Source organism: Bos indicus x Bos taurus, chromosome X (assembly GCF_003369695.1).
Source record: "Bos indicus x Bos taurus breed Angus x Brahman F1 hybrid chromosome X, Bos_hybrid_MaternalHap_v2.0, whole genome shotgun sequence".
In the NCBI taxonomy this organism is placed as follows: Eukaryota; Metazoa; Chordata; class Mammalia; order Artiodactyla; family Bovidae; genus Bos; species Bos indicus x Bos taurus.
In genome coordinates, this window is record NC_040105.1 from 69,915,861 (window position 1) to 69,929,138 (window position 13,278).

At 38.7% G+C, this 13,278-nt stretch overlaps 1 protein-coding gene and 1 pseudogene across 1 annotated transcript in view; one reads left to right on the plus strand and one right to left on the minus strand.

Moving 5' to 3' along the window:
- Positions 1-13,278, plus strand: part of ATP7A (ATPase copper transporting alpha) — a 130,870-nt gene that overhangs the window by 2,740 nt on the left and 114,852 nt on the right. The gene's annotated exons all lie outside the window — the stretch shown is intronic.
- On the minus strand, positions 4,433-4,932 carry LOC113887813 (annotated as a pseudogene).

Sequence of the window (13,278 nt, forward strand, 5' to 3'; positions counted from 1 at the left end):
AATTGAACTACTAATCATTAATATAATAGTATTAAAATAGAAAGTATATTGTGTTGATTATTGGTAAGTATATTAACAATATTATTAAAACAGTAATATTAATATGAATTGTTTGTATACAGCTAATTTCATTTTGACCAATAAATGCTTTCCCTTATTTTACTGTTAGTTATTAATATCAATTTTTAGTCCAGATTTATAGCCATAATATCTTGGTAATAATTACTTATCATAGCTGTAAGTACCTTTTTTTTACATATTAGCAATCAAATTGGTGTCGTATGTCATTAAGTATTGTCCATCTAAAGCAAGGTATTTTATCTTGCTCATCTGTTTCTAATTAGGTAATAATAGGAAGGCAATGGCACCCCACTCCAGTACTCTTGCCTGGAAAATCCCATGGATGAAGGAGCCTGGTAGGCTGTAGTCCATGGGGCCACTAAGAGTCAGACACGACTGAGCGACTTCACTTTCACTTTTCACTTTCATGCATTGGAGAAGGAAATGGCAACCCATTCCAGTGTTCTTGCCTGGAGAATCCCAGGGATGGGGGAGCCTGGTGGGCTTCCATCTATGGGGTCGCACAGAGTCAGACATGACTGAATCGACTTAGCAGCAGCAAGATTTATTTTAGTCATAAAAACCTTTGTAGCCTTCAGATTGTTTTAAAGCCTTAAATTCATTGTATGATGATAGATAAAGGAATAAATTAATATTTGACTTTGAATGTCACAGTATGATTAAGATTGCCTAATGAGGATGTGAAGAAAAGGAAACCCTCATACACTGTTGGTGGGAATACAAATTTGTACAGCCACTGTGAGAACAGTATAGCAGCTTCTCAAAAAATTAAAAATAGAACTACTATATGACCTGGCAGTTCTACTCCTGGGTATACACCTGAAAAAACCAAAATGACTGATTTGAAAAGATATGTGTACCCCAATGTTTATAATAGCATTGTTTGCAATTGCTGAGATATTGAAGCAGCCTAAGCATCCATCAACAGATAAATGGATAAAGCAACTGCATACACACACACACACACACACACACACACACACACGATAGAATATTACACATCTATAAAAAAGGATGAAATCCTGCCATTTGCAACAACATAGATGGACTTGGAGGGTATTATGCTAGGTGAAATAAGTCAGACAGAGAAAGACAAATACTGTATGGTATCACTTATATGTGGAGACTGAAAAATACAGCAAACTAGTGAATATAACAAAAAAGAAACAGACTCATAGATAATAGAGAACAAACTAGTGGTTACCAGTGAGAAGAGGGAAGAATGGAGGGGCAAGATACAGGTATGACATTAAGAGTACAAACAATTGCATATGAAATAAAGAAGCTATAAAGGATATATTGTACAACTCAGGAAATATAGCCAATATTTCATAAAAACTATAAAGGAATATAACCTTTAAAAATTGTGAATCACTATATTGTAATACCTGAAACCTACATAATACTGTAAATCAACTGTATCTCAGTAAAAAAAAAAAAAGATTGCCTTAGAGTTTGTCCACTTTGTTTATGATAAAACTAACCTGTGAATTCCTGTTTCTTAACTTCAGGGCAAATGATAAGTCATGGGATTTTGAATCTTACTTTTTCTTTCTGTTGTGCATAAGTGATCCCTTCATGGATCACCACCTTGTGGTGGCGAAGGGGCTAACTCACTGAAGCTATGAGTCATGTTCTGCAGGGCCACCTATGATAGATGGGTCATAGTGAAGAGTTCTGATAAAATGGGGTCTACTAGAGAAGGAAATGGCAATCCATTCCAGTATTCTTGCTGTGAGAACCCCATAAACAGTATGAAAAGGCAAAAAGATATATGCCAGAAGCTAAGCTCCCGAGGTTGGAAGGTGTCCAGTATGCTACAGGAAGAGCAGAGGGCAATTACTAATAGCTCCAGAAAGAATGAAGTGGCTGGGCCAAAACGGAAATGACACTTAGTTGTGGATGTGTCTGGTGGTGAAAGTAAAGCCTGATGCTATAAAGAATAAACAATATTGCATAGAAACCTGGAAGATTAGGTCCATGAGTCAAGGTAAGTTGGACATCTTCAAGCAGGAGATGCCAAGAGTGAACATCGACATCTTAGGAATCCGTGAACTAAAATGGATGAGGATGGGTGAATTTAATTCAGATGACCGTTATGTCTACTACTATGGGCAAGAAACCCTTAGAAGAAATTTAGTAGCCCTCATAGTGAGCAGAACAGTCTGAAATGCAGTACTTAAATGCAATCTCCAAAATGATCTTGGTTTGTTTCCAAAGCAAACCAACATCACAGTTATCCAAGTCTATGTCCCAACCTCTAATGCCACAGAAGCTGAAGTTGACTGGTTCTATGAAAACCTACAAGACCTTCTATAACTAACACCCAAAAAAGATCCTTTTCATCATAGGGGACTGGAATGCAAAAGTAGAAAGTCAAGAGATACCTGGAATAACAGGCAAGTTTGGCCTTGGAGTACAAAGTGAAGCAGGGCAAAGACTAGCAGAGTTTTGTCAAGAGAACACACTGGTCATAGCAAACACTCTTTTCCAGCAACACAAGAGACGATTCTACACACAGATATCACCAAATGGTCAATACTGAAATCAGATTGATTATATTCTTTGTAGCTGAATCTGGAGAAACTCTATACAGTCAGCAAAAACAAGACATGGAGCTGACTGCGGGTCAAATCATGAGCTTCTTATTGCAGAGTTCAGGCTTAAATTGAAGAAAATAGGGAAAACCACTTAACCATTCAGGTATGACCTAAATCAAATCCCTTATGCTTATACAGTAGAGGAGACAAATAGATTCAAGGGATTAGATCTGGTAGGCAAAATCCTGAAGAACTATGGACAGAGATTCATAACACTATACAGAATCAGTGTTCAAAACCATCCCCAAGAAAAAGAAATGCAGGAAGGCAAAGTGGTTGTCTGAGGAGGCTTTACAAATAGCTGAGGAAAGAAGAGAAGCAAAAAGCAAGGGAGAAAGGGAAAGATATACCCAGTTAAATGCAGAGTTCCAGAGAAAAGCAAGGAGAGATAAGAAGCCCTTCTTAAATGAACACTGCAAAGAAATAGAGGAAAATAATAGAATGGGAAAGACTGAAGATCTCCTTAAGAAAATTGGAGATATCAAGGGGACATTTCATGCAAGGATGGGCATTATAAAGATCACAAATGGTTAAGTACCTAGCAGAATCATAAGAGATTAAGAAGAGGTGGCAAGAATACGCAGAAGAACTATACAGAAAACATCTTATTGACCAAGTTAACCACGATGGTTTGGTCACTTGCTTAGAGCCAGACATGCTGGAGTGTGAATTCAGGTGGACCATAGTTAAAACTACTGCAAACAAAGTTGGCAGAATTTTAGCCAAGCTGTTTAAAATCCTAAAAGATGATGCTGTGAAAGTGCTGCACTCAGAATGTCAGCAAATTTGGGAAACTCAGCGGGGGCCCCAGGACTGGAAAAGGTCAGTTTTCATTCTAATCCCAAAGAAGGGCAATGCCAAAGAATGTTCCAATTATCATACAGTTGTGCCCATTTCATATGCTAGCAAGGTTATGCTCAAAATCATTCAAGCTAGGCTTCAACAGTAGGTGAACCGAGTACATTATGCAAAATGCCAGACTGGATGAATCGCAAGCTGGAATCAATATTTCCAGGAAAAATATCAATAAGCTCAGATATGCAGATGATACCACTCTAATGGCAGAAAGTGAAGAGGAACTAAGGAGTCTTTTGATGAGGGTAAAAGAGGAGAGTGAAAAGGCTTGCTTAAGACTCAACGTTAAAAAACTTTAGATCGTGGCACCTGTTCCCATGACTTCATGGCAAGTTAAGGGGGATAAGTGACAGATGTTATTTTCTTGGGCTCCAATTTCACTGCAGACAGTGACTGCAGCCATGAAATTAAAAGGCTTGCTCCTTGGAAGGAAAGCTACAACAAACCTAGACAGTATTAAAAAACAGAGATGTTAACCACGATGGTTTGGTCACTTGCTTAGAGCCAGACATGCTGGAGTGTGAATTCAGGTGGACCACAGTTAAAATTACTGCAAACAAAGTTGGCAGAATTTTAGCCAAGCTATTTAAAATTCTAAAAGATGATGCTGTGAAAGTGCTGCACTCAGAATGTCAGCAAATTTGGGAAACTCAGCGGGGGCCACAGGACTGGAAAAGGTCAGTTTTCATTCTAATCCCAAAGAAGGGCAATGCCAAAGAATGTTCCAATTATCATACAGTTGTGCCCATTTCATATGCTAGCAAGGTTATGCTCAAAATCATTCAAGCTAGGCTTCAACAGTAGGTGAACCGAGAACTTTAAAAAATATTTATTTGGCTGCATCAGGTCTTAGTTGTGGCATATGGGATCTAGTTCCCTAACCAGGGATTGAACCTGGGCTCCCTGCATTGGGAGCCTTGAGTTTTAGCCACTGGACCACAAGGGAAGTCCCAAAAGTTTATTCTTAAATGTACAGTGGATTCCAAGACAACACTACATTCTAGCTATAGGTGGCAACAGATGTTATGACAGGGGATTCAGATATTTAAATTGGAATAAAACTAAGGATCATCATCATTGCCTCAGGCACAAGGAACAGCTTACTTGCTGCCAGATTTCTTAATTGTACCTGTGGCCAGGGGACTTTTCCCCACAGCCTTGGCTTTTAGCCTCAAGTTTCTTCTGCTCCTCCTTCTGTTTCTGCTTGAATACCGTATCTTCCTCGTCCGTCTCCTTGGCTTGATTCTTGGGCTGATTCAGGGGCTTCTTGCCACCTTTGCTGCCCAATATGGTGCCTGCCAGCCCTTCCCCAGACTCTGCCCCTGGAAACAAACTTGTTTGTGTCATTTTTTAAAACATTGTGCATGTAAGTGATACCATATGCTGTTTGTCTTTCTCTGTCCAACTTACTTCACTTAGTGTGATAATCTCCAGGTTTATCCATGTTGTTGCACATGGCATTATTTTGTTGTTTTTAATGGCTGAGTAATATTCCATTGTGTATACGTACCACATCTTCTTTATCCATTCTTCTGTCAATGGACATTTAGGTTGTTTCTATGTCTTGGCAATTGCAAACAGTGCTGCAATAAGAATCGGGGATCTTTAATCCATTTTGAGTTTATCTTTGTATATGGTGTTAAGAAGTGTTCTAATTTCATTCTTTTATACGTAGTTGTCCAGTTCTCCTAGCACCACTTATTGAAGAGAGTCTTTTTCCCATTGTATATTCTCGCCTCCTTTGTCAAAGATAGGGTGCCCATAGGTGTGTGGGTTTATCTCTGGGCTATCTTGTTCCATTGGAGAAGTGAGTTATTTTATCTCACAGGACACATGAGAGGGTTAGAATTTGAAGGTAAGTGGTTTTTCCTAAAAGGTAAGGAGGTGATCCAGGGCTGAAAATAAGGGAAATGTTTTAAAAACTGACAGAATGGGATTGGACCCCTTAGGTCTCTTCCCTTTCATGCTGCAGTAAGGTGATGCGTCCACCTGCCCCCCCCCCCAACTTCCACCCACCTTGAGTGATAGGAGACCCAGAGGAGAGTCTCTGACCGAAGTGAACCTGACAGGCTTTGAGCTCCTGGACAGGGGGCAGAGTGAAGGGCACTGAAACAAAAGGCTGAGAACAGGGAGATTGAGTGGAAGTCTTCAGACCGAGTGGTTAGCCCCTTCCCCTCACCTTGCTTTAAATTTAGTGTCCTGGTATATGCTTACCAGGCAGGAGATTGGAGAATTATTCTTCTGAAAAACAAATGACCCTATAGAAAAGAATTCCAGACATTAACATGTCAGTGTTTTACAATGAAAAAAACAAAACAAAACAAACAAACAAACAAAACAGCTAGCTGCTAAAAGGATGGGGTCTAGAACTAGACTTTTTGAGTTTAAATTCAGGCTTAGCTACTTATTAGCTGTGTGACCTTGCAAAAGTTACTTAACCTATTTGTGCTTCTGTGTTCTCATTTGTAAGAGGGGAGTAATTGTACTGTTTACCTCAAGGTTATTGTAAGGGTTCAGTGAGTTAACACATGCTAAGTAACCACTCAATAAGTGTTAGCTGAGGAAAGAGGTGGTATTCAGGGACTTCCATCGGAGAAGGCAATGGCACCCCACTTCAGTACTTTTGCTTAGAAAATCCCATGGATGGAGGAGCCTGTTAGGCTGCCATCCATGGGGTCGCTAAGAGTCAGACACGACTGAGCGACTTCACTTTCACTTTTCACTTTCATGCATTGGAGAAGGAAATGGCAGCCCACTCCAATGTTCTTGCCTGGAGAATCCCAGGGATGGGGGAGCCTGGTGGGCTGCCGTCTATGGGGTCGCACAGAGTGGGACACGACTGAAGTGACTTAGCATAGCATAGCATAGCATAGCTGCCAAAGGCAGTTCTAGAATTTAAATGATATTCCACAGTGACCAGCAGACTTTTTTCCTTAGTGTGGAAGCTGATACCTGAACAGAGGCTTTGACCTCACAGTAGGTAACTTACCCCAGTCCCTCTCCATCATCCCCAACACTTTCTTTTAGGAACCCTTTTGAGCTATAAGACTGGCTCAGCAATGAGCTCTTCTTATTCATTTACTCTATAAATGTTTATTGGGTGCCTGCTGTATGCCAAGGACTGTTCAATCTGCTGGAATGATAGCCGTGAAGTGGGTCGATAACAATACTAGCATTTACTGAGTACTTACTGTATGGTAGGTTTTGCTAAGTGCTTTATATAAAGTCACTTAATTCTCATAAGAACTCTATGAAACAGATGCCATTAACATTCTTGTCTTACAGATAAGGAAACTGAGGCGCAGAGCTTCAGTAGCATGCTCGAGGTCACACAGCTAGAAAGCAGTAGAGACAGGAATCATATCCAGTCCCTCTGGCTCTTAACTCAGTCTTTTAACTGTTATGCCTCCCTGCTCTTATGGAGCTTACATTTTAGAAGAAGACAAACAGTAAATAGAGAAAATAAAAATCAAATAGCAATAAATGGTATGAAAAAATATAAAACAAGAAGATTGTGATCTAGCAGGATTGGTGGAGGGTAACTTTCAGTGAAGTGGTTTATGTTTATGAGCACCAGACGAGATAAGGGACAGTTCTCTAGGAACTGATTGCTTAGTGTACTGCTGTCTACAGATTTACAAAATGTCCTTCCTGTAATTTAATTCCTAATCCTACCTCAAGTTCAGTTCAGTCACTCAGTCACGTCCGACTCTTTGCGACCCCATGGACTGCAGCATGACAGGCTTTGCTGTCTATCACCAACTCCTGGAGCTTGCTCAAACTCATGTCCATCGAGTCGGTGAGGTCATCCAACCATCTCATCCTCTGTTGTCCACTTCTTCTCCTGCCTTCAGTCTGTCCCAGCGTTAGGGTCTTTTCTAAGGAGTTAGTTCTTTGCATCAGGTGGCCAAAGTATTGGACCTTTAACTTCAGCATCAGTCCTTCCAATGAATGTTCAGGACTGATTTCCTTTAGGATTGACTGGTTTGATCTTGCAGTCCAAGGGACTCTTAGTAGTCTTCTCCAATAACACAGTTCAAAAGCATCAATTCTTAGGCACTCAGCTTTCTTTATGATCCAGCTCTCACATCCATACATGACTACTGGAAAAACCATAGCCTTGACTAGATGGACCTTTGTCGGCAAGGTAATGTCTCTGCTTTTTAATATGCTGTCTAGGTTGGTCATAGCTTTTCTTCCAAGGAGCAAGCATCTTTTAATTTCATGGCTGCAGTCACCATCTGCAGTGATTTTGGAGCCCAAGAAAATAAATTCCGTCACTGTTTGCATTGTTTCCCCATCTATTTGCCATGAAGTGATGGGACCAGATGCCATGATCGTAGTTTTTTGAATGTTGAGTTTTAAGCTAGGTTTTTTGCTCTCCTCTTTCACTTTCATCAAGAGGATCTTCAGTTCCTCTTTGCTTTCTGCCATAAGGGTGGTGTCATTTGCATATCTGAGGTTATTGATGTTTCTCCCAGAAATCTTGATTCCAGCTTGTGCCTCATCCAGCCTGGCATTTCACATGATGTACTCTGCATATAAGTTAAATAAGCAGGGTGACAATATACAGCCTTGTTGTATTCCTTTCCCAATTTTGAACCAGTCCGTTGTTCCATGTCTAGTTCTAACTATTGCTTCTTGACCTGCATACAGATTTCTCAAGAGGCAGATAAGGTGGTCTGGTGTTCCCATCTCTTTAAGAATTTCCCATACACACACACACACAAAGAATTTTCCACAGTTTGTTGTGATCTACACAGTCAAAGGCTTTGGAGTAGTCAACAAAGCAGAAGTAGATGTTTTTCTGGAATTCTCTTGCTTTTTCTATGATGCAGCAGATGTTGGCAATTTGATCTCTGGTTCCTCTGCCTTTTTAAAATCTAACTTGAACATCTAGAAGTTCTTGGTTTATGTACCATTAAAGCCTCGCTTGGAGAATTTTGAACATTATTTTGCTAGTGTGTGAGATGAGTGCAATTGTGCAGTAGTTTGAACCTATAAATTTTGTTTTTATTTTATTTATTTTATTTAAGTTTAAAGTGTACAATATGTTGGTTTTCTTTTTTTTTTTACTTTACAATATTATATTGGTTTTGCCATACATCAACATGCATCCGCCACGGATGTACACATGTTCCCCATCCTGAACCCCCCTCCCACCTCCCTCCCCATACCCTCTGGGTCATCCCAGTTCACCAGCCCCAAGCTTCCTGTATCCTGCATCGAACCTGGACTGGCGATTCGTTTCTTATATGATATTAAACATGTGTTAATGCCATTCTCCCAAATCATTCCCCCCTCCCTCTCCCACAGAGTCCAAAAGACTGTTCTATACATCTGTGTCTCTTTTGCTGTCTTGCATACAGGGTTGTCATTACCATCTTTCGAAATTCCATATATATGCGTTAGTAAAGAGCAACATTTCATGGGCATTGATGGCTTACTGTATACAAAGGACTGTGCTAAGCAGTTTGCACAGATTGTCTCATTTTAACCTCAGCAATGTTATTATTACTCTTATTTTTCAGCCATGGAAAACTGAAGCTTAAAGAGACAAAGTGACAGGCCTAGGGCTTTAAAGGTGGCAAGTAGCAGAACTAGGATTTAAACCAAGGTAGCCTGATTCCATGGCCATTGTTCTTAAATACTTTCCATTTTTATAGATGAAGGGATTTCTCCAAGGTAACTCTTTTTTAATAAACAATAATAGCTAACTTTTATAGAGATTCAAAATACTATTCTAAACATTACTGGGTCTTCACAATTTCAGAGAAGCTTATGCATAGTTTGGAGCTTCAAAATAGGATAAGTAACATATTTTGAGTGAATAGCTTCTAGTGCTCTATGATTTTATCAACCCCAATTAGAAAATTTATAAGAACTAATATGCATAAGTTATTTCAACACAAAGCCAGAGCCAGGATTTGATACCAAGCCATTTGACTTCAAGTGTAGTACTGTTACCCACTCCATTGCAAATAAGCAAGGTGAAAAGACAGCCTTCAGAATAGGAGAAAATAATAGCAAATGAAGCAACTGATAAAGAATTAATCTCAAAAATATGCAAGCAGCTCTTGTCACTGAGTTCCAGTAAAATAAATGACCCAATCAAAAAATGGGCCAAAGAACTAAACAGACATTTCTCCAAAGAAGTCATACAGATGGCTAACAAACACATGAGATGTTCAACATCACTCATTATCAGAGAAATGCAAATCAAAACCACAGTGAGGTACCATTTCATGCCAGTCAGAATGGCTGCTATCCAAAAGTCTACAAACAATAAATGCTGGAGAGGGTGTGGAGAAAAGGGAACCCTCTTACACTGTTGGTGGGAATGTAAACTAGTACAGTCACTATGGAGAACAGTGTGGAGATTCCTTAAAAAACTGAAACTAGAACTGCCATACGACCCAGCAATCCCACTGCTGGGCATACACACCGAAGAAACCAGAACTGAAAGAGACACGTGTACCCCAATGTTCATTGCAGCACTGTGTTCAATAGCTAGGACACGGAAGCAACCTAGATGTCCACTGGCAGACAAATGGATAAGAAAGTGGTGGTACATATACACAATGGAATATTACTCAGCTATGAAAAAGAGTGCGTTTGAATCAGTTCTAATGAGGTGGATGAAACTGGAGCCTATTATACAGGATGAAGTAAGTCAGAAAGAAAAACACCTATACAGCATATTAACACATATATATGGAATTTAGAAAGATGGTAACAATGACCCTATATGTGAGACAGCAGAAGAGACACAGATATAAAGAACAGATTTTTGGATTCTGTGGAAGAAGGCAATGGTGGGATGATTTGAGAGAATAGCATTGAAGCATGTATATTACCATATGCGAAACAGATCGCCAGTCCAGGTTCAATGCATGAGACAGGGTGCTCAGGGCCAGTGCACTGGGATGGCCCTGAGGGATGGGATGGGGAGGGAGGTAGGAGGAGGAGTTCAGGATGGGGGACACATGTACATCCATGGCTGATTCCTGTCAATGTATGGCAAAACCCACTACAATATTGTAAAGTAATTAGCCTTCAATTAAATAAATATATTAAAAAAAAAGATAGCAGATAGCTTTTCTTTTTTCAGTGTACCTTGGGAAATCAATATATTGAAATTACTGTTAACAGTTCCCAAGGAACGTTTGTTAAATTATTTGTAATTTCCTAAGACTTTTATATATCTAAAAACAAAACCTGAATAGAGACTTTTTCTTCATGGATTTGGAAACCGTATAAGGGAATGGTCTGGAGTGAGAGCGCTGGTGTCAGATTGTTCTCTCATCTGCATTCCTTGATTTACTGAGTCAAACTTGAATAGGCAACTTTGCCTTCCAGGCCTCAGCTCCGTTAATTGTGAAAAAAGCATAGTATAGTATCTTCCTTGTAAGTATGAGGACTAAATGAGGCAACCTTTCTATAAAGTCCTGGGCAATGTCCCTTTTGGCTGGCTACCTCTCATCCTGGAAATGGATTGTCATTCATCATCCATGTAAAGTGAAGCTTTGGTTCCATTACTTTGGTTTCACCACTGCCATACAGTGTCCATGAGCTGTAGAACAGGCACTTGCCTGACATACTGTTGCTTGATGGCAATTTTTTCTTTTTATTATGGTAAAATTATAAAACAAAACTTAACCTTTTTTTTTTCTTTTTGGCCACTTGGCATGTGAGATCTTAGTTCCCTGACCAGGGATTGAAACTGCACCCCCTGCAGTGGAAGCTCGAAGTCTTAAGTGCTGGACCACCCAGGAAGTCCCAGCTTAAACATTTTTAAGTGTACAGTTTGTTGAAATTAAATACATTCACATTGTTACGCCACCATCACCACCATCCATCTCTGGAACTTTTTATCTTCCCAAAATGAAACTTTGTACCCATTTAAACAAAATTGATGGCAGTTTTTATTTGTTTTCAACTTTATGACTGAGGCTGGTAGTTAGGAGAAATATTACTCATATAAAGAAAGACATAAAGAGATGTGATTAAAAATCTATATTATCCCCAAAGCATAATCCATAGGTGAAAAAAAATGGATATATAGACTTTATTAAAATTAAAAAAAAAAAAACTGTGAAAGAAAATGAAAACTCAAGTCACAAACTGGGATAAAATATTTGCAAATCACATTTCTGACAGAAAGTTATATCCAGAATAAAATTTAAAAAGCCTTAACTCAACAATGCGGGGGAGGGCAGGGAGGGAGGCTCTAGAGGGAGGGGATATATCTATACTCATAGTTGATCACGGTTTTGTACGGCAGAAAGTAACACAACATTTTAAAGCAATTATCCTCCAATTAAAAATAAATGTTAAAAAAACCAAGGCAAAATGATTTATAAAGAAAAAAATAATGAGAAATAATCCAATAGGCAAAAGATCTGAATAAACACCTCACCTAGATATTCAAGTAACAAATAAAAGAAATGCAAATTAAAATCATTAGAGAAATGCAAATTAAAACCACAGTGTTGATTGTAATAAATATACCAGTCTGATTCAGGATGTTCATAGTTGGGGAGGTTGCATGTTGGGGTGAAAGGAGTAAATGGGAAATCTCTGTACTTTTTGTTCAATTTTTCTCTGATCTAAAAATGCTCTGAGAAATAAAGTTAAAAAAAATCACAATGAGATACCATATTGCTCCTATTAAAATATCAAAACAAAACCAACAATACCAAAGGTTAGCAAGTCAGAGCGACTGGAACATTGCTAGTAGGATTGAAAAATGAAATAGCCACTTTGGAAGACAATTTGTTAGTTTCCTATGAAATTAAACATTTTTATCATATGACTCAGCACTAATTTCTAGCTATCTATCCAAGAGAACTGAAAACTTACATTCATACAAAAACCTGACATGAATATTTATAGCAGTATTATTCAGCATTAGTCACCCCAGATTGGAAAAAACTCAGTTATTTCAACTGGTGGATAAACAGGTTGTTATATATCCACACTGTGGAATACTACTCTATGATAAGAAAGGAACTACCTATTGATTCGTGCAATAACACAGGTGAATCTTAAAATGCATTTAGCTAAGTGAAAGAAGCTAGATTTAAAAGGCTACATAATGTATTATTCCATTTATATGATAATCTGAAAAAGCAAAACTATAGGAAGGGAAAGAGATTAGTGGGTGCCAGGGTTTGGGGATATAGGGAAGTGTTTATAAAGGAGCAGCATGAGAGAAGTTTGGAAGTAATGGAATGGTTCTCTCTCCCTCCCACCCCTCCCACATACCCTTCTTGCCAGTTCTCACCAAATCAATAGATACGCTGTTGGTTAGTGTTAATATTTGTTCTGAAGAAAAAGGGAACTATTTATTCTCTTAAGATGTATGTCAAGTTGGTAACATATACACTACAATTCAATTAATGAAAGTAAATGTAACTTTTTAACTCTCAAGTCATGTAGAAAGTCATAGAAATGTCCTTTTCAATTAAAAATGGGAAATCATATATTAACAAAACAAAAAAAACCTTTTCACTTCACTGGTATTTACTGATCATACCAGGAAAACTTTTACCACTGCTAGGTCATTCAGTAGACCATTTGTGTAAGGTAATGATAAATTTTTTGAGCATAGTATATCTACTTGAGCTTCTTGGACTCTTACAGAAAAGCATTTATCTTGCGCTCTAGGCAGCCCAAAATGGAAGGTGCTAACAAGAGATAAGTACTTTTCTTTCACAAGTATTCTGAAATTTTAAATATT